Below are 20,754 nucleotides of genomic sequence, written 5' to 3'. Positions count from 1 at the left end.
GTAGGATGCAGAAGGTGTTTTTCGTGTTGGGTTTTTTTAACCTGGCATATATGTGATGTGGTTCCCGTGGTTTTATTTCTGCTGGGAAGAAGGGAATTTGGGCAACAGTCTGGATAATCCCACCAAACAAAACTAATTTTTGTTTGGATATTTATTCCTAATTATCTGAAGTTTGGCTGTTCATTGTTGTGGGAGAAAAGGGGAACCACAGCTGAAGTTTGGTCCTTTATTGGTGTGGAAGGAAAGGGAAATCCTGGCTGAAGGTTGGTGAAAAAAGGGAAATCCCATCTGAAGTTTGGCCCTTTATTGATGTGGAGAGAAAGGGGAATCAGACCAGGAGAAGTAGGAAAAACCTGTCTCCAGCTCCCAAGGAGGAGAGAAGCAGCAGCCCTGGGAAGGAGAGAATCCCATTTCCCCAAAGTGGAGTTAACTCAGGGATGTGCACTTTGGTGGGAGATGCCAAACTGCTGGAATCCATCCAGCACCTGAGGGGCTGGATTTGTGTGTGAGGTGATTCCTGGCTCAGGATGATCCTGGTTCACCCTTGGTGCTGGATTTGTTTTGGGGGATTCCTGGCTCAGGATGATCCTGGTTCACCCTTGGTGCTGGATTTGTTTTGGGGGATTCCTGGCTCAGGATGATCCTGGTTCACCCTTGGTGCTGGATTTGTTTTGGGGGATTCCTGGCTCAGGATGATCCTGGTTCACCCTTGGTGCTGGATTTGTTTTGGGGGATTCCTGGCTCAGGATGATCCTGGTTCACCCTTGGTGCTGGATTTGTTTTGGGGGATTCCTGGCTCAGGATGATCCTGGTTCACCCTTGGTGCTGGATTTGTTTTGGGGGATTCCTGGCTCAGGATGATCCTGGTTCACCCTCAGAGCTGGATTTGTTTTAGGTGATTCCTGGGTCAGCATGATCCTGGTTTTATTTGGTGCTGGATTTGTTTTAGGTGATTCCTGTGCCAGGATGATCCTGGTTCACCCTCAGAGCTGGATTTGTTTTAGGGGATTCCTGGGTCAGCATGATCCTCGTTTTATTTGGTGCTGTATTTATTTTGGTGGCTTCCTGGCTCAGGATGATCCTGCTTTTCCCTCGTTGCAGGCAGGGGGAAGCAGCAAACCCCCTGCTTTGGCAGCACTCCTTTGTGGCTCTCCAAAAAACCCTTCCAGTGCGGTAACCCCGGGTGTTTTGGGCACTAAACTTTGCCCTCTTTGTTTCTGCCACATCTCTGCCTTGCTGGCACAAATTCCAGCTGCTGTTGCTCAGAACAGAGGGAACAAAGAGTGGGAGCAGCTGCCTGCTCCATGGTGCCAGTGCCAGTTGGCATCACCCAGCAGAGGAGAGCCCCAGGCAGCCCCCCATAAATATTAATATATTTATTATATATTAATATATAATACATTAATTCATCTCTGCTTCATCTGCAGAGAATTTGGGGTGCCACACCCTCATTTTCCTGAATGTTTGATGCTGTCATGTAAAAACCATCCCTGGAGTTTGACTTTTTGAAAGCCTGCAGTCGCAGGAGCGGTTTGGGAAGTGAAGCAATGACGGAATTCTCAGAGGATGAGCATTGCATGAAAGATTTGTAATCCTTGGCAATTAGGAAATTGTTGCTGAGGTTAATGAGGATATTATTTTTAACTTTGAGGGCAGGAGTAATCTCCTGCCTCCGGGATAGAATTATTTCAATCAGTGCTTTAAATAAGCACTTTCTGGATGGTTTAAATTGACAAACATTTAAATCATCAACCTGAATTCTTTTTTAGCTGTTACGTACCCTGATATATTCACATTATTTTTTATTTTGCATTGAGGCAGAATGGTATTTACTACCAGTGTTTAGTTGTGTGAGGTTGGGTTTTTTTCCCTGTTTTTTTTTCTTTTTTTTTTGTGGATATTATTACTGTAAATAAAAGCAGAATGAGAAGCTAAATGAGAAGCCAAATACTGTGATGAGATCAGGAACCTTCTCCTCAGACTTCATTTATAACTGGAATTAGAGACAGACAAGAATTGGAGATAATTCTGCTTAAGGTAACCACATCTTCAAAGAGAATGATGGCAAAATAAGCAATTATTTTTAAAAAACACACTTTTTTTTCCCCTGCTTTTAGGAGAAACTCCTAGGACCTGGTTCCCACTTCAATAACTATTTTTCTTTACCCTTCAAAGACAAATATGTGCTGTTTCCATCTATAATTCTAATTAATTATCACATTAGGGTGATAGAGTATATTCTCAGGCTTTCAGAAATAAATTTTTGTTAATACTTTTATTTTTAAGCAACTAAAAAAAAATAAAAGAAAGCAACTTGTGTTCCTTTTTAGCGTTGTATCACAGCTCTGGGCAGTAGCTGCACGCGGGGTCAGGCTGCAGCGCTGCATGTGATGAGTAGAAAAAACACTCCAAATAAATTTAAGGAATCTCTTGGGACTTACTGGAGCACTCCAGGCTTTTCAGCTGCCCGAGCTGGAGTTTGTGTTGTTCTGAAGTGTCCGTGTAAACATTCCTGTGAGAGCTGAACTGCAGGCAGCCCCAGATGCCACGGCAGAAGGGCCCAGGAAAGCGTTTCCAGCTGCAGATGGAAGGACTTGTCTCAAGTGCAGGTTTTAAAAGCCTTTTTGGCACAGTGGTGTCCATCTTATTAAGGAAAAACCTGACGGGGAGGGAAGATGGTGTGGATGAAGAATAGGAGAGGAATAACCTCAAACCTGTTATAGAAAAGAGATATTTTTACTGGAATGTTTTGCTGCTGAGCTTCCCAGCACCTCCAATTGACAGGAGAGCTAAATACAATTCCAGTGGCAAACACCATTCAATTGAGACTTTTTTTTTTTTTTTTAATACACAAATTGAAAACTTTGCACTTTTTTCTGTCTCAGTGGCTTTAATTGACCTCCCTGGGCCTCTGATTCAAAGTCTCTCAAAAGTGGGTCACAAAAACATGTTATATCTCTGTGAACAGGTATTTCCAGCTCATTTTACAGGCTCCAGTTCCTGCTTATGTCTCTTGGCTGCTCTCATACAAGTCAGGAACACAACTGAAAACAGAAAATTGTAGCCCCTCTCTTGTTTTCTCCCAGAGGCAACTGCTCCTTTTCTTTTTATGAGACTCCCCCTGTGTGCCTTCTGTTATTTAATGTGACACCAGCACCTTCCTGCTGGGCTTTGCAGGCCCCAGCTTCTTTGTTTAATGGGATTATTAAGAAATTAATGGCACCTGAGACAGGGCAGCCTCAATTCTCATACCAGATCGTGCATCTGGGTGGTTTTTTCACACCAAAATGAGAAACCTGGTTTGAACCTGGGCCAAACCCTGAGCTCTTTGTAATGTTTTTTGGGTGCATTTCGTTCAAAAAGTGATCTAAATAGCCAGGCAAGGGTGGGGAAGTGGGGATTTCTGATCCCTGCCTTCCTCTTTTATTTGCAGAATTTATGGCACTAAGGGACACCACAAAAAGAGCTTGACTTCTTCATTTATCAAAAATGAAGATCTCAGCAGCCCAAAGGGAGGTTTGAGGGAAAGTTTGGAAAACAGCAGTGAAACAAGTAAAGTCTTTTGCTTTATGAAGAGTAAAGTCTTTTCCTTTTGTGGTGGTTTTGGACACCCAAAAGTGAATTAACCCCAGAACTTCAGCCCTTCCCTCTGAGAGCATCACCCCTGTGCTCACCTGTTCCTCGGGAAAAGGACTTGGTGTTCCCTCTCCTTGCCAGCAGGAGCCTTTCCATGCAGGCAGCATTTGAAAATTTGGAATAATTTGCCCTCTCTGGAGCAGCACAAAGGAGAATGTGCAAGAAATCAAAGTGTTGCCTTCGGCTGAAGGCTGCAGGTGCTGCAGGGTGGGTTCCTGGGGCTGAGCTCTTTCTTCTCTCTCATTTTCTGCTGTTGGGACTTTAAAAACATGCCCTGGAAAAACTAAAACTCTCCTGGAAGCTTTTGATCCAAGAGCCAAGCTCCTCAGAGAATGGGGATGTGGGCAGTGTGCTCTGATTTAAATAAGGGAAAAAAAAAGTTAAATTAGGGAACATAACAGGGTTTATTCTTGTGATGAAAACGCTCCAGATCGAGTTAAGTGGTTTTTTTTTGGTTTTCACTTTCAAAGTTACCTTAATAAAACATCTAAAGCCTCCTGACCTGTCTTGAATTCAAGTTGTGTATTGCAAGAAAACTGCTGCTAGCAGTGAGGGGCATTTCAAGGTGACCAGGGACGGGTTGGGAACAATAACAAGAAATTAAATTAATTACATTGTGGGTGAGGTTGCCTGTGTTTTATCCTCCCTCTGTACAGCCACGTGAGGAGAGGAAATCAAATGAAGAAAGCTGAACAGGATTTTATTATTGCCTGAAGCTTAGACAACTCCACACCACAGGAAAGAACCTACAGGCATTATTTTTGTGCTGCAAGAATTGGTGACATGCTAGGGAAAAAAAAAAAAAAAAAAGATAATGAATGGTCAAAAGCAGCAAATATGTAAATATTTTGTAGGGAGAAGTAATTAGTGGTAGGAATGAGCTCACACTCAGCCCTGGGCTGCCAGAGCATCTCAATTCCCCAATAATCAGTTTGAAAACACATCAGAGGTGCCTTTTTTCCTGCACTCATTAAGCTGCTCCAGCCAGGGGTGGCATTATTGAAATGTCAGGGGTTCAAGAGCCTGCCAGGAAAGCGTTCAGGGCAGGGAAATGCATCCAAAGCCTCCAGCAAAGCTTTTTGTGCTCTCGTGGCTCTGCAGGTGGCCCCATCCTGGGAGCTCAGCTCCCATCCCTTTCTTTCCTTGGGGATTTGTGGGAGCAGCAAGTGCAGCTGAAAATGTGGAATTGTCACTGTGCCCTGCCCTTCTGCACGAGGTGCAAGGCCAGTGCTGGCTTCACTTACTCAGGGGTGAGTGATAATTGTCACTATTATCAATATCCCAGGCCATTTCAACCTCTTGGAGTCAGTAAATATTTTAATTCTATCATTTTCAGGTCACAGAGTATATTCTCAGGCTTTGAGAAATAAATTTTTGTTAATAGTTTTACTTTTAAACATTTTTTTTTTTTTTAAGGCAACTTCTTTGCCTTTTTGTGTTGTATCACAAGGGTCAGGCTGCAGCACTGCATGTGATGAGTAGAAAAATAGTCCAGGTAAATTTAGGGAATCTCTTGGGACATATTGGAGCACTCCAGGCTGTTAACAAGCTGCCTGAGCTGGAGTTTGTGCATTCAGAAGTGTCCATGTAAACATTCACTCTTTCAGGTGTGATGATTTTCAATATCTGAGGCTGTTTGAACTTCCTGGAGTTAGTAAACTTTTTAATTAGATCTTACCTGCATCAACTGGCGAAGAGTGGAGCTGTTGTAAATCACAGTGGATTCCAAAGGGGCCAAAGCCAGGCTGGGCTGAAGGGCCAGGTGCATTCCTTGGATACCTGGCACTGGAAATGGGGCTGCTGATCCCTGCCTTCCTCTTTTGTTTGCAGAATTTATGGTGTTAAGGGACAGCACAAAAAGAGCTTGACTTCTTCATTTATCAAAAATACACTGAAGATCTCAGCACTCCAAAGGAGGTTTGAGGGAAAGTGTAAAAACAACAGTGAAATAATTAAAGTCTTTCCTTTCCTTTCCTTTCCTTTCCTTTCCTTTCCTTTCCTTTCCTTTCCTTTCCTTTCCTTTCCTTTCCTTTCCTTTCCTTTCCTTTCCTTTCCTTTCCTTTCCTTTCCTTTCCTTTCCTTTCCTTTCCTTTCCTTTCCTTTCCTTTCCTTTCCTTTCCTTTCCTTTCCTTCCCTTCCCTTCCCTTCCCTTCCCTTCCCTTCCCTTTTCTTTCCCTTTTCTTTCCCTTTTCTTCCCCTTTTCTTCCCCTTTTTCCTTTTTCCTTTCCAAAATCAATTCATTTGTTAATTGAATTTTGGTAAAGATATGAATATCTGGGTTAAATTCTGCTCTGTGTGAGAGATTTCAGTACTAGTCACTCATTCTGTGGATATTAGGTTTCCTTATTTTACATGCAGCTTTTTAAATCCTTATGTCTCAAAAAACCGAATTCTAAATGGAATTTTACAATCTGGATTTAGATGGCTTTGAAGCGTGAGCAGGGAACTTTGCAAAGCACTGTCTCTGGATTTCATCAGTTAGCAGTGCATTTTTCTGGACAAGGAATTTGCATGGAAATTCATTTCATGAATGAAGCGTGGGGAGAAGCATTTGTGGGTCACGTTGTGGGTGTGAACAGCAGCAGCTCGGGCTCCAAAATGCTCCTGCTCTGTTGTAAAAGCAGCTTGGTTTTTTACCCTGAAAATACATTTATTAGAGGTTTATGAGCAGCTGAGAGGGGTCATCTTTAAAGTAAAACCAGTTCTTACATCTGCATTGTTTCAGAAATAACCTGAGCAGTCTGGGCTAGTGAAATGAGGTGATCTTTAAGGTCCTTCCTAACCCAAACTGTTGATTTTTTATTTATTTATTTATCGTTAAATGTATCCAGACTGACTGTAAGGGATGCTTATCCTCCAATCCTTGCCGTGCCAAGGCAGCTGCAGGTGGGAGAGCTTCTTGGAGTAACTTTTTGCTCCCATTTTGTAAAGATTGCTTGAAACTTTGCCCTAAAATTGAAATTCATCCATTTTTCAAACTGCCCATACAGGGAAAAAAAAAAGTAGATTTATCTTGGCTGAATAATGCATGACTCCCTGGACGTGATCCTGGTGCTGCTTTCCTTGCAGGGCATCGATCTGGGTGAGATGGAAACAGAACCTGGAGACCAAAAAAAACCCCAAGATTTAGCCAGGATGTGAGGAGAGCTGAGAAAGGGCAGAAAGAGGCTGAGGCTGCAGCTGGATCCAGTTCATCCCTGCCTTTTTTTTTTTTTTTTTTTTTGGGATGTCCAGCACTGTTGCCTGTCCTCTCCTGGTTCTCCCAGCTGGAGTTTGCTTGGCTGACAGAACCTGAGTGGAATGACAACAATTTCTGATGTCAGGGAACGCCCTGGAACCTGGTGGGTGTCATTCCAGCAAAACAAAAAAACATGGGGGAAAACCCAGCTAAACAAAGCTCGGTGCCTTACGGAAGAAAGAGTGGAAATTTCTGTGGCAAAAATTAAAAATACTCCAAGGAAACGTTGTGAGATTTCCCCAGCTACAAGAGGTCCCACTGAAAAGTTTGAATTTAGCCAAATGCCAGGGGTTGAAGTGAAAACCACGTGGGAGATGAAGAATCTGTGGGCATTGTTGGTGTTCAGGTCTGTTATCGAGAGGGGCTGGAAGATTTGTCATTTGAAATTTGTTTATTTGTTATTTTAAATCCTTCCAAGTGAAAAATGGGATTGGCACGTGAGAGGCCGAGCTTTGGGATGTTCCTGCCTCCAAAACGGGGTGGTGATCCCAAAATCTGCCCTTGGATCCTTCCTGGGGCAAACCACAGCTTGCTTTCCAAATATTTTGAGTAGCTGTTGTAAACACGAGCCTTTAAAACCATTTTTCTGTTGTTGGATTTATTAGCCCCCATTTGGAACTAATCCTGTTTTAAGATACAAATTCTCTTCAGAGAAATAATGCAGTTTAATTTTTAAAACGTGGATGTGATGATATTCATTTTCTACTAATTTCACATTCACTTTCTACTCATTTTATACTCATTTCATACTCATTTTATTGTCATGCTCTGATTATTTGATCTTCCTCAATCCCAATAAATAACAGAGGTTTCTTGTGATGCTTTAGGGTTGTTTTGAGGTAATGACCATCCCGTGGCAAATACTGATTGCAGAGCTCAGTGCACATTTCCCTTTTGAAAAGCTAACCTTTGAAAAACTTGCAATTATTTCCACACTGAAGGAGGGTAGAGAAGAAGAGAAAATTCTGCTGAAGTGTAAAGGCTGTTAATCCCTAAGAACTGCAGGTTTTCAGTCTCAATTTGATTCTTACTTACTGTACCAAAACGATGTTGTTATTACTATTCTAAGTTTCTGAACTTAGAATTCTTACTATTTTAGTTTATTATTTTAATAATAATGATTATTATTATTATTTTAAGTTTCCAAACCACTCTGTAGAAATCATGCAGATGAAACATTTTCCTTAATTTTTAATTTTTAATTTTCCATTTAATTTTTCTTTAATCAACTGAGCAGCTGTGTTGCAAGCAAACATCTCATTCCAGGACCCATGGAAATACATTTTTTGGGAATGACCATCACAGCTGTGATACAAACTGGAGGAACTTCCTATCAGAGCAAGAGTGCCTGCAAATTAATATATTTTTTTTTTAATATAGAAATGAAAACAACCTGAAACAAAACCCTTGTGTAATTTGATAATATTTTGACTGGACAAGCAGCTTCCTTCAGCCCTCAGCAGTCCAATATAAATAAAAGAGCAGAATTGCTGTTCCAGGAGGTGTCTGCAGCAGGATCTCCTTGGGATGAGCTCTTGCTCCTTGTTTTTCCTGGCAGAATTAATGGGATGTTATTCCCATGTATTTTTTTTTTTTTTTGCTTTCTCCTAGGTAAAAACCTTCATGGTTTTGTGCAGCCCTCATCCTCTGGTGGTAATAGGGAGAAAATTCCCACCTCGTGTCCTGAGTGTGACAACATATCCCAGTGCTGGTCACAAAAAAACCCTCCCTTGCCAGGGAGAAAATATTCTTTATGGTGCATAAAACCCACTTGGTATTCTTAAATATGCATGAAATTAAATAGATATTTCTCCCAAGGCAGGGTTTTTAAACAGAGAAATTAATGCTTTGCTAGAGATGCTCCTTGCTTTCCCTGCCGTGGAGAAAACCTGCAGCAGGAATGTTGGACATTAGTAAAAAAAAAGTTAATATGTGTGAATTAATGTAAATATTAGTTAGATATTTATAATTAATAATAATAATTAATATAAATATTAGTTAATATGTCTGAATCTTGGAGTTAGAACATTTGAAATAGGAAAACTTCAGCATGGGCTGTGGTGGATTTTTGGAGGTGTGAGTTGTAGTTTCTTTAAAAAGAAGGAAAATGGTGGAAAAGCATTTCAGGAGAGGACAAGTGGAAAATGCCAGCGTGCAGAGGGTGACCCCAGCTCAGGATATTCCAGGTGTCACCAGGAAATCTGCCCCATTTCCAGCCCCCTGCTTTGGGTTTGCAGGCATTTCTCCCCAGGCTCACCAAACCCAGCTCCAAGCACTCTGTATTTTCCTGCCTGCCCTGCTGCTCCTCCTGCTTTTCCTGGCCACTCAAAGCACTTCACCAAACTTTCCTCTCTCTCTCAGGTTAAATCTCCGTGGATTTTGCTTCCTCCACTGTGCTAAAAACAAAAAAAAAAAAGGGGGGGCTGGCATTCCTAATTCCACAGTTCCCCTGGGGGCTGTCCTAATAAAAACCCAGCAGGGCAGACTGGAAATGAGGTTGGTTTGTGCAGGTGGGTTGGCACTGCCTCTTCAAGGCAAAAAAATTCTGTGGGTTGGGGGGTTTGCTCTTCTTTGTGGGCTGTTTTGTCAGGGGGAACAAGCACAGAGAACCCCTGGAGCTCCTCCCCAGCACCTGGGTGTACAGTGCAGTTTGCTGAAGTGGAGTGTAAAAAAATTGTGAAAAAGTAAAGGGAAAAAAGGGGGGAAATATGTATATTTTCTGTGTTTATTTTGTTGGATCTGGATGAGGTCTGGACATTTCCAGGTGTTCCCTGCTGACCTTTCCCTGTGTTTATTTTGTTGGATCTGGATGAGGTCTGGACGTTGCCGGTGGGTTTGAGCTCTGGGAAGCTTCAGCAGCTCCAGAGGTGTGGAGAGGTTTTTGAACAGCAGAATTCATCCGTAGTGTTTTGGGAAAGGCTCTGTTTGGTGGGCAGGAGCTCAGGTGGTGTTGGAGCACAGGGGTCTGGCTGTGCCTGCCTTGGCTCTGATCTCATCAGCTGTCAGTGCAGGTTTAAAAGCACCCTGGAACAGGCAAGGCTCAGCAGATCTCCCCAAAGGCTGCATTAGGATTCATCCCAGAGTTAGCAGCATTCCAAGGCTCCCAAACAGAACAGGGAGTGTTGGATTAAGCCCTTTTCTGACCCAGAGATGGGGCAACTGAGAGGCATTTAAAAACTTTTATTCTATTTTCAGTCTTACATGAAGGGTGAGACAATACAGATGTTACAATTTACGCTGTCACAATCAGAAGCCAACTATTCTTTAATTATAACACAAGTGTTTCTCTACAAATCCATTTCCCACAAGGGAGAGGGAATTTCTGGGGAGGGGGGTTGAAGCTGGGGCCTCTCTGATCTAAAAGCAGAAGCTGGAATTTGGGAGCTGAAGGAATTTTGGCAGCAGGAGGAGCAGCACTCCTCTCCTCCCAGCCATGGCAAGACAAGTGAAACACAGCTTTGCAAAGGGTTGCTGTTTGCAGCTCCATAAATTCTCTGGGAACAGAGGAATGGGCTCCCTGGCACGGGCTCTGGGCTGTCACACATCCAGGGATGTGCCAGCCTGGCACTTGTCCTCTCTCCAAAGGCACTTGGAGAAGGTCTCCGTGATGGAGCACCTCCCTCACAGTGTGTGTGGCTGCTCAAATAAATCTTTATTGAAATTTCTCCTCAGCTTAAAGCCACACTCTGTGTGTGCAGCTTTGGATGTGGGTGGTGTTTGTAGAGTTAAAGTGGTTTATTCTTTGCTTTGTCAGTGGTAACTCGTGAAGTGAGAGGCACCTCCTGGAGACAGGGTGGCTGAAATGGAGCAGATTGGTCCTGGAACAGCTGGCAGTGAAAAAGAAGGGCTGGAATGGGAATTTTGGGCATGAAGAGCTCTGAGAGGGGGCTGGGATGGTGTTTCTGAAGTGCCCCAGCCTGGCACTTGTGGCTCCCTCCAAAGGCACTTGGAGAAGGTCTCCGTGATGGAGCACCTCCCTCACAGTGTGTGTGGCTGCTCAAATAAATCTTTATTTGAAATTTCTCCTCAGCTTAAAACCAAACTCTGTGTGTGCAGCTTCAGATGTGGGTGGTGTTTGTAGAGTTAAAGTGGTTTATTCTTTGCTTTGTCAGTGGTAACTCGTGAAGTGAGAGGCACCTCGTGGAGACAGGGTGGCTGAAATAAAACACTTTGGTCCTGGAAAAGCTACCAGAAGAGCTGGAATGGGAATTTTGGGGATAGAGAGCTCCATGCAGGAGCTGGGATGGTCTTTCCGTGCCAGGTCACTGCACCTGGCTGGGCTCTGAAGTGAGGGGATGATGATGATAAACTCCCAATAAATCAAATCCATGCTGTGTTATTCCAGCATTTTTACTTGATCCAGTTGCAAAACACTCCAATATTCCTCTTCTCTGTGTAACTGACAGTGGTATCACTATAAAATTAAGTTGGGGAGTTCAGCTGCTGCCCTCATCAAGCCAATACTGAATCCATCAATAATTTCAATATATCAGTAATTTCCATCTGACTGAAATGCCACATTGTTCCATTTGTTTATGTTCTCTTGGCCTCGTGGCTGGCACTTCACACATTCTCACTATCCCATTTCTTTTCATTTTTCAGTGGAAAATGTGTGCAATTCCAAATGGGCTTTTTGTGCTTCCTGACCTGTTTGGCATCATCCCAGGCAGATTTCTGAATTTATAATTGCTTTAATGTGAAAGCAGCCATCCCATTTGATGGTTGCTCCTTGAAAAGTCAGAGATAATCTAATAATGGCTGCAAGTTTGCTAAATAAGGCTTTAACCAGCACATTTTCTTGTAACAATAAAGATGTGTTAATTAGTTTTGCTCTCTCTGGTGAGGGGAAGCTGCTATAGGTGGAAATCAGCTCTGATCTGATGAGTCTGGGAACCCAAGGGGCTAAACCTAATCAATGGTTGGATAATTTATTTATAAAAACAAATCTGTTTATTTTTAAAGTAATTGTCTAGGCTGGATGGTTTAAGGTGAATTTTTGTCTATTTAGGTTTGTCTGTCTGCAGTGGAATCAGTCTGGGCAATGATATTTATTTAATGGTATTAAAGACTCCTGATTGCTCTGATGAAAATTATTACTAAAATCAGGCAGAGTGCAACAAAAGGGAAATATTTTCGTAATTATTAAAAAAAAAAAAACTAAATAATTCAAATAACTAAATAATTTAAATAACTAAATAGTAAAATAACTAAATAATAAAAATAACTAAATAGTTAAATCTTTTAAAAATATCCATTTTTTAAAAGACAGTACAATTAAGATTATTCTATTTGTAAATAACTTCCACAGAGGAAATCCTAATTTCTGCTTTATTCATGTGTGTAAAAGGGAGTTAAAAAGAATTCAGGTCCTGAAGTGGAACCAGGTTTGCCAAGTGCTTTTAAAGTGCTTTTTGCTGTGGTGTGGGATGTTCACTCCCTGCAGGGCTCATCCCACAGGAGGAATTCCTGGATCAGGCTCCCAGGGCAACCCTGTTTGGGTCAAACCCAGATTTGAGGTTTTGTCCCAGTGCCAAGAGTCACCCAGGGGAAAGAAGAGCTTCACATCCCACAAATTCACTTGAAAAAATCAGAATAAGTGACAGAAATGACATCATTTGGTCTCTTTCCTGCACATATTTCAGAGATGTGCTGCTCCTCCTGCCAGACGTGGCACAAGGGAGGAGGATTTGTTTGTCTGCCTCATCTGCCCCACAAAAAATCTCTTTAGAGGTTGATTAAAACCAGATCTGACATTTGATTTGAAACCAGGGATGATGTTCCCGCAGCAAATTTGGGAGGGGAAAGTTTTTTATCCACAGTAGAGAAAAAACTGTTTTATTAAGAAGGGACCTTAAATCCCACCCCTGCCACGGCAGGGACACCTCCCAGTGTCCCAGGTGCTCCCAGCCCTGTCCAGCCTGGCCTTGGGCACTGCCAGGGATCCAGGGGCAGCTGCTCTGGGAATTCCATCCCATCCCATCCCATCCCAACCCATCCCATTGATCCCATCCCATCCCATCCCATCCCCACCCTCCCAGGGAAGGATTCCTTCCCAAAATCCCCCCCAGCCCTGCCCTCTGTGCCACTCCCTCGTGCCTTTGGAGTCCTGCTTTATTCTCTGCTGGAAAAGCTTCTTTTTCTGTACCTGTTTTACTGCTCCAGCCCTCAGTCCTACAAACGTGGAACAGAGGTACCAAGTGCAGTTAATTTTTTTCTGCGTGTTTCTGAATGAATAAATCCCTTCTTTTGTGGCTGTCTGTAGAATTCCCTGCACATCTGTGATCTCCTGGCCCCCAGCTTTGTCCTGCCAGGGGAGGAGAGCGAGGATTGTCCTGCCCTGCCTCTCCCATCAGAGCTCCCCTCAGCTCTGAGGATCCCCTGCTCCTCTGATGGAATTCCAGACAAATCCAAGCCCCAGGCACCCTCCCCGGCTCTTGGGAGGGCAGGAAAAGCAAAGAACAATGAGTTGTGTGTGTGCAGGACAACAAAATACTGAACAAACCCCCAAATCCGCCTGCCTGGCGTGGCGTGCTCAGAGAAGGGAATTGTTCTTGCAAAGCTTTCCCTCTCTGCCTCTGTCATCCCAGCCACCCCCAGGCCTGCTGTGCTGACAAAAGAGCTTTTTATTGCATTATCAGCACCCAGAAACGGGCTGTGGGGGTACAAACCTGCCTTAAAAACTGCTTTTCCCCAGGTGTGTGGAGAGGACAGCGGAGAATTCATCTTGGTGTCCCTTGTTTGCAGAGTGACTCAGTCCTGTGGTGTTTGAATTACACCCCTGTGGAGTTTTTGGGGGTTTTTTGTTTTGTTTTGTTGGTTTTTTCGGGGTTTTTTTTGGGTTTTTTTTTTTTTTTTTGGTTAAGGTTGGGATTAAATGTGTGAGATTTCTTGATGCTTATTATTTTTTATTTATATCATAGCCTCACAAACTGTGAGGCTTACAGTACTTTATTTTAACAAACTAAAAATGGAGCTGTATCTCTCTTTCTAGAAGGTTTTTTAAGGCTAAACTGTCTAATTAAGAAATGGCACTTAAATGATTTTTATTTTTAACTCAATAACTAACTACTTGTGGCCTGTAACGTGGACTTTTTTTATCTAATTACACATTTGTTCTCTTGGCCTCGTGGCTGGCACTTCACACATTCTCACTATCCCATTTCTTTTCATTTTTCAGTGGAAAATGTGTGCAATTCCAAATGGGCTTTTTGTGCTTCCTGACCTGTTTGGCATCATCCCAGGCAGATTTCTGAATTTATAATTGCTTTAATATGAAAGCAGCCATCCCATTTGATGGTTGCTCCCTGAAAAGCCAAGGAGCAAACATCAAATCAAATTTCCTTCCCTTTTCTCCCCTTCTTTTCCATTTCATTTCTTGTCCTTTGGGCACCCCCACTTTGTGGATAACTCATGGAGTCCCGGCTGGATGCTCCCAAGGGGATCCATGGGAATTTGGGAGCTGGGATCAGGCTCTGCTGTGTCCTGTTGGTGAAGGAAAATCCACATTTCCTGCTGCCATCCCCGTTCTGTTCTCTTTGTATTTCCACATTCCCACTCCAAAACTGAAGGAATTAACTGCCTGGGGATAAATACTCCCAGCTAACATGAATATTAAATAAACAGAATGATGGGATTAATCCCATTTGATGTATTATCAAAAGTTTGTTTGTCCTTTTTGTAATCCTACAAATGAGTGACATCAACCCTTCTCCCTCCATGGCTTTGTTTTTTTGATAAACTCTGCAGGAGAACATGGAAATAATTTGCAAAAAAAAAAAAAAAAGGCATTCTGGAAAAATCCTTGTCTTAAAAGCTTTGCAGTCCCAGGAGGATAACCTTCAGCTGGGAACAACTTAAATCATGTGCTATAAATGTGTAAAACCCTGCATTAAGCAGGAGTGAGGAGTAAATCTTAAATCAGGCTCCAAAATCTCTGCCTGAAGAGCCGCCTCTCATCATTACCTGCTTGCCACTGATTTAGAGGTTTGGTGTCTGACAGTCCGAAAACTTGGAAAATTTTTAAGAGTTTTAAAGCTGATAAAAGTTTTATAAACTTTCACTCCATTTTCGGTCTCACGTGGAGGATCCCGAATCCTGCTTGGCTTCCTTCTTTCCCTTGGTTTGTCCAGTTAGCTGTACACTGCTTTAATTCTGGGGCCTGAAATGGGAAGGAATATATTTATTTATTTCAGATCACGCTTCTTACTTTATGTAAAATTTTAGCACAATTTTTTGGTAGGCAGTTTTAAGTTTGTTTGTTTTATTTATTTGTTCTGGTTTTGTTTTGCTGTTTGGGGTTTTTGGGGGTTTTTTTGGTAGATTTTTTATGGCTGTTGAGGCATTTAAGATTTTTTTTTTTAAGTGGCTGAAAAGTTGTTTGACAAGAGCTGCTGTGAATAACTTCCAGAAGCAGCCAAAGTTACAGCCCTGAGCCTGTTCCAGTGATGTTCAGGGAGCAAAACATGCAGTTTTCCTGATAAATACAGTCACTTTTAATTAGCCAGCCTTAATGAACGGCAACTCAGCTTTTCATTTACAAATTGCCAGGGCAGAGCATGTGGAGTTGGTGGAATAATTGTGGCTTTGAGCAGGAAAGAAGAAATGAGGAGAAAATGGCTTTTTGCGGCTGTTCCTATGGAAAGGCTGTGGCAAAACAGCAGCAGTGCTAAAAGTCCTTTTTGTGCATCTGTTCTATAAACATTCCCTTCTCTTTCAGTTGTAGCAAGTTGAATAATCTGATTTATTAATGCTCACCGAGTGCTTGAAGGCTCAGTGGTGCTGAAGAGGCAGCACTTGGATGTTGCTCTCTTCAATAAAATCCTGAATTTGCTTTGTTTTGCTTGCCATCCCTCCAGACAAGCATTCCCTGGGCACTCCTGTGCTGGATTTTTTGGCCTTTCGAGTGTGGCAGGGAGTGATGTCCCCAAGTCAGGTGGCTGTGCCTGGAGCCTGTTGGGTGACACAGCCCTGCAGGGGAATTTGCACTATTTATAGAGTGTTCTTGGAGCCAGAAAGTTCTGGTTTAAAAGATACCATTCCCTGAGTTTTCTCTTTTTCCTGCCTGGCTTCACAGGGAAGGAAGGAAGGAGCCTTTGGGCAATTAGCTGTGATTTAAACCCTGACTTTTCTGAGTTATCAGGTGAGAAATTCAGCAGAGTTTCAGTTTAAAAAGGCTTTTTTTTCCCCAAAAGAAGATGAAATCAGTGGTGGTGGCACTGCCTGGCACATTTTTAACCCTTCACCCTCAGAAACTGCCATGGTCCACATGCAAGGAAAACTCCTTGTTTAATTAACTTGCTGAATCACATAGGTGCCCAGGCTTATTTCTAACCTCCTTAAATCAGTTTTTCAAAGAGATTTTGTCTATCTTGACCCAAAACAATTCTTTAGTGTTTATACAACTGCAAAGGAATAAGGTCTGCATCTGGAATTTGTATTTTCCTGGCTAGTTTGACTGGAGTTTAGTGAAATAATGTGTTTATCCCTGCTGGTTTTGGGGCACTCTGGGACACAAACCCTTTTTGGATGTGCTGTTGGCAGCTCCTCCTGCTCTGCTCAGCTCTCAGCTCAATCCCCCATCCCTGCTGGGGCCAGGATTGTCCCACTCCCCATGGATTTGGGGTCTCATCATTGGCAGGTGTGAAGATACCTGAGTTATGAGTGGAAAACACTCCCCTGGCATCTCCAGGAACAACTGGAGAAGTTCAAGTGTTGTATCAATGGGAGAAAATGATCCTGAAAAACAAATTACTTGGCATCAAAACAATGCAAGAAAAACGATGCAGGCCTGGCTTTTTTTGGGGCAGAAGTTCCCCCAGCTCCTCTGTCTCTGTCCAAAGTGCAGACTCTGTGGTCTCAGCTTTAAAAGGCTCCTCAGCTTCCCTAAACCAAGGAATTATTCATAGCAGAATGTACAGCAGAGCTATTTTTAGAATGGGCAGACTCCAGATTATTCATTTTATATTTACTTGGGGATTTGGACTCTGCTTCATGCTGGGGAGCACGGAGTTAAAATACCCTGTTAAAATGTAAAATACCCTGCTAAAATAACCTGTTAAAATGTAAAATGCCCTGTTAAAATACCCTGTTAAAATAGAAAATACCCTGTTAAAATAACCTGTTAAAATGTAAAATACCCTGTTAAAATATAAAATACCCTGTTAAAACACCCTGAGCTCTCAGAGGAGGAAGGCAGCAAACCCTGGGCCTTGAGGGGTGCTTTGTGCATTATTGGAAGAGGCTTTGGTCTCCTTAATTAATTTCCCACTCATTACAGGAAAGAAAGACAACCTTAAATGAAACACCAGCTCCACAGGAGGCACTGCCAGTGGATAGACACATCCCCACTGCCTTGATCCCGTGTTAAAAGCAGAAATGTCATGTTTGCAAAGAGATTTTTAGCAGAATTGGGCCCTGGATGTATTATTTGTGTTTTCTATGTGTTTTCACACAGGATAAGTGGCTGCTGTCCGATGTTTTTTGGTCTCTGCATCCTTTTCTCAGAGCATGGGGCTGCTGGTGGTGTTGTGTTGGGGGATGAACGCTCAGAGATGAAATCCACCTTGCACAATCACCCCTCAGAGTGGGCTTTTCTAATCAGCAAAGAAGAAAAAACTGCATTTTGCAGTTTCAGGAAAAGTTTCAGGGAAAAAACCTGCATTTTTTCTGCCACAGAGCTGCTCTCCCCACACGTGGCAGCTCTGCACCAACCCCAAACCCACTTTTGCACAAGCCTTTAAATGGCACCGAGGAGAAACCCAAGCAAAGCCTAGAAAATATAGGAAAAAAACTTTAAAGTGAAAAAAAAAAACCACTTTAAAGGGTTATTTAGTCTGAAATAGCTGCAGAGGAGTCACTGGAGTGTTCCCTCCGTGCTTGGCCATTAATATTTATCTTGGAGGAGCTGAGGAGGCAGAAAGGGAAATGCTTTGGTGCTGCTCCATTAGGCTGGAGGGGAGAGAGGAGATCACATGGAGGTGCTCACTGACCCTGCATGATGCATTTCCTGCAATAATGGGAATATATTCCTATTTTTGGGGCTCCTGAGGGAAGCTTTTGTGTTAATGGCTTTTCCCTGGGTTGAAGCTGGGACCTGTCAGCCTTCCCAGGCAGGCCTTGGGAGGGCAAGGCTGGAAAAAGGAGATGGGAAAAGGGAGATGGGAAAAGGGAGATGGGAAAAAGGAGAGGGGGAAAAGGAAATGGGGAAAAGGAGATGGAAAAAAGGAGAGGGGGAAAAGGAAATGAGAAAAAGGAGATGGGAAAAAGGAGATGGGGAAAAGAAGAGGGGGGAAAAAGGAGATGGGAAAAAGGAGAGGGGGAAAAGGAGCTGGGAAAAAAGGAGATGGAAAAAAGGAGATGGGAAAAAGGAGATGGAAAAAGGAGATGGGAAAAAGGAGATGGGGAAAAGGAGAGGGGGAAAAGGAGAGGGGAAAAAGGAGATGGGAAAAAGGAGCTGGGAAAAAGGAGCTGGAAAAAAGGAGATGGGAAAAAGGAGCTCGGACAAAGGAGCAGAGAAAAAGGAGCTGGGAAAAAGGAGATGGGAAAAAAAGAGCTGAAAGTTTCTTCCCAGCCCCAAAAGCCCCCCAGGGTCACAAATCCACCCCAGATTAAATTAAATCTGTGGAGGGATTTGGCTCTTGAGCGAGCCCAGGGTTGGTTTCTAGGCTGTTCTTCACGGGGAATTTGCAGCTGGAGCTGTTTCTTTGCAGAGCACTGGAGTGGGTCTGTAAAGAGCCAGCTTTTCTCCAGGAACTGGTTCCTAAAATGAGACAGAAATTCCTTTCCCCTGGCTCCAGCATCCTGACAGAATCATCAGATGTTGCCAGTGATGACAACAACACCAAATAATGCCCAGTGATGACCTTGCCACAAAGAGGGTGCCCTGCTCTGTGGGGTTTTTTTGGGATTACTATTTCCAGTTCCTGTTTTCACTGGAATTCTGTCACAGGACATAAAAATAAAACACACCTTGTGCTCACAACTGAGGTGTAACTCCCTGCTGAAGCCCAAAATGCAGTAATTTATTAAAGGTGCTTTGAGGAGGTGCACCCAAAACCAGAGTTTGGATTATCTGTCCTTGATCTCTCGTGTTTTGCAGGAAAATCTGTCTTGTCAGCTTGGCTGTGCTGTATTATTGCACTAAACTGAATATATTGATATATAAGGATCCTTGCAGCTGTGTGCCTGGAGAGCAGCTGCAAAACCACGGGCAGCAGAGTCCTGCTGAGAATTAAAAATCACAGAAGGGTTTTGAACTCTCCAGACTTCACTACAATCACTGTGGCCTGATAATTATTTGAGTTTTCGTGTTCAATCTTAATGAGTGGCTGCAGAGACTGCTGTAGTACATGTGTGTGTATATATGTGTGTGTGTGTGTGTGTATATAAAATGTGTGCAGGAATATATTTATATAAATATATATATATATATATATATATATATAAATGTATGTGTATGTATATATAAAAATTATATATAAAAATTTTATATCTGTATTTTAATATATTTATAATTATACAGATTTTTCTATACTTCTCTTATATAAGATTATATATATATTATATATAATTATATCTATTTATATATAAAATATATTTTTCTTATATATAAAATATTTTTCTTATATATAAAAATATATAATCTATAAAATATATTTTTTTAATATTTATAGATGTATGTGTGTGTGTTTGTGTGTGTATATATATATATATATATATGTATTATATGTATGTATATATGAATAAATGTTGGGGTTTGACCCTCTGTGGCAGAAATACCAAATTTTGGGTCGTGGGCTGCCTGGATATATGGAATTCGGATGTAATACATGAATTTTAAGCTGGCAAATTTCCCCTTTCCCTTGAACCATCCCATCCCATTCCTTCTAGCCCTCCTTCCTGTGGTGTCCCTGTGAGGGAGGGCATCTCTTATTCCCTTTTTTCCCAGAATTTTTTTTCTCCTGGTTCTCTCCCGTCCTCTCCCTGTGGTGCAGACCCTTCCCTCATCCCCTGCCTGCCCAGCATTTCTCCCTGGCAGGGACATCCCTTTACCGACTGGAGATTATTCATTTGATATTTACTTGGGGATGCCGATGGAGTTGCTGGCAGTTTGCAGGCTGGGATTCAGCAGAGCAGCTCTGACACTTCGTGTTCAGCAGGAACCTGCCCTTGGGTGGCATTAATAGTGTCATTTGAAATTCCTAATAATCAGCCTGACAGCTTCCCCTGGAACAGGAGCTGCTGCTGCTCAGTGTGCCTCGGATCCCAGAGTGGGAGGAAGTTATGGAGGGTTTGAAGTTTCCCAAAAGTGCCTTTCAGGGGGTGTTTTTTGCCCTTGCTCTCAGCAAAGCATCAGCTCTGTGGTGGGAGTTGTCCCTGGGAGTGCAATCCTGCTTTGCCACAGGAGTGCCAGGGATTGGGATGGTGGTGCCTGGAGAGGCCACCTGGAACAGAATTAAAGGGATAAAGCAGGGATTTGTTAAAATACCTCAAAGGATACACTCTGGGCAGCACAAGAGCCTGGCTGAGCCTCTGCCCAAGATGGGCTCTGAGTCACAAGTTCTCACCCTTTGATAAGTTTTGGTCCATTTCCACGTTGAGTTCTCTGTCCAATTCCAGCCCCAGGCTCTGCAGTCCCACCCTCCCAGGCTGCTCCCCTCCATTCCCTGCTGTTTGCACTGTTGGGCTGAAGCTGCAGCGGTGTCCTTGGTTCTGGGGCTGGAAGAGGATTGCTCTGTGTGCCTGAGCTGAGAGGAGAGCTGCTGACACTTTATATGGAGTTCAGAGTTTATATATATATACTGTTATAATGCAGCACAGAACCTGGAAAACACAAAAGCTAAACTGAGGCATCAGTAGGACAGAGCTGTGTTTGGCTTCTC

General features: G+C 42.8%; 1 protein-coding gene across 1 annotated transcript in view; it reads left to right on the top strand.

The window, feature by feature from the left end:
• The window catches only part of PPM1L (protein phosphatase, Mg2+/Mn2+ dependent 1L), a 57,739-nt gene that overhangs the window by 9,194 nt on the left and 27,791 nt on the right, over nt 1-20,754 (top strand). The gene's annotated exons all lie outside the window — the stretch shown is intronic.

The sequence above is a fragment of the Onychostruthus taczanowskii genome, unplaced genomic scaffold, assembly GCF_017590055.1.
Source record: "Onychostruthus taczanowskii isolate IOZ18803 unplaced genomic scaffold, ASM1759005v1 scaffold24, whole genome shotgun sequence".
NCBI classification, from domain to species: Eukaryota; Metazoa; Chordata; class Aves; order Passeriformes; family Passeridae; genus Onychostruthus; species Onychostruthus taczanowskii.
The sequence above is the reverse complement of the archived record's forward strand: the minus strand, read 5'-3'. Positions and strand labels throughout refer to the sequence as shown.